The following is a 1,037-nucleotide window of genomic DNA, read 5'->3' as shown; positions in this document are numbered from 1 at the left end:
GTCATTTACTGGGGGGGGGGGGGGTGTGGAATGATAAGAGTAGAAAGATTCACCTCAGGCTATTTGATTGTATTATAAAGTAGGAGAGAAAAGACCCTGCTCACAAAAAGTGTAAAGAAAAAAATATCCTAGTCATCCTAGCTCACAGCAAGACTTATTTTTTTCTTTTCCTCTGAAGCTGTTTTCAATTATACAGTTAAAAAAAAAAATTGCAAGCCTCATATTTTGGAAGACTCTAAATCTGCATAGTCTAAAGCCATCAACAAACAATTTCATTGTTATAACGTGATGGAGAAAGCTATCAGAGATCTGTTAAGGCTTTCAAATAGCTATAATAAATTACTTTATTCCCTATTCAGTCACAGAGCTCTTACTTGTTGTGCAGTGGCTGGTGTTTCTAATATTTCTGAGAGTGTATCCTCTGGTTGTGTTCGTATCACATCCACAATAAGTCTTTTGGTCCTTTTGAAAGGGATATATGGATATTACAAAACAGTTATCACTGGATCACTTGCACATGTCATTTTTTCAACAATAAAATTCACAAACTCCCTCTTTATTATAGATTCTTGGTAAAATTTGCTTTCTAGCTTTTTATGTTTCAGGGCTTCCCTTAATAGTGTTGAGTATCTGGTTTCTACACAGTCTGAATAGAGAAATACATGTAAGCTTCCCTCCATTTATTTTAGAAAACAGGTAACCAACTAGCACAGTAAAACAGTTACTGTTAACAAAAATACAAGCAACAACTTGCATGTGGATTTTAATTGTGATAATGACAAAACAGCAGACATAAATGTAACCTTTGAAAAGCCCAAGCTTTTCATCATTCCATTAAACATCATATTTACTGAATAAAGTGGAAATGCACTCGAAACTGCTGAACTCTGAAGGAATTTTATATTTGTTGCAGTGTGTTTACGCAAACCACTAAGGGCAGATATTTTTCTAGTGACAACAGACAAAGAGCATTTCCTTGCTAAAAAAGGGAAGCTGCTAGACTCCGATATGTTAACCAGTTTTTTCTTGGTAAGAAT

The sequence above is a fragment of the Corvus brachyrhynchos genome, unplaced genomic scaffold, assembly GCF_000691975.1.
Source record: "Corvus brachyrhynchos isolate BGI_N302 unplaced genomic scaffold, ASM69197v1 scaffold8, whole genome shotgun sequence".
NCBI lineage: Eukaryota > Metazoa > Chordata > Aves > Passeriformes > Corvidae > Corvus > Corvus brachyrhynchos.
The sequence above is the reverse complement of the archived record's forward strand: the minus strand, read 5'-3'. Positions refer to the sequence as shown.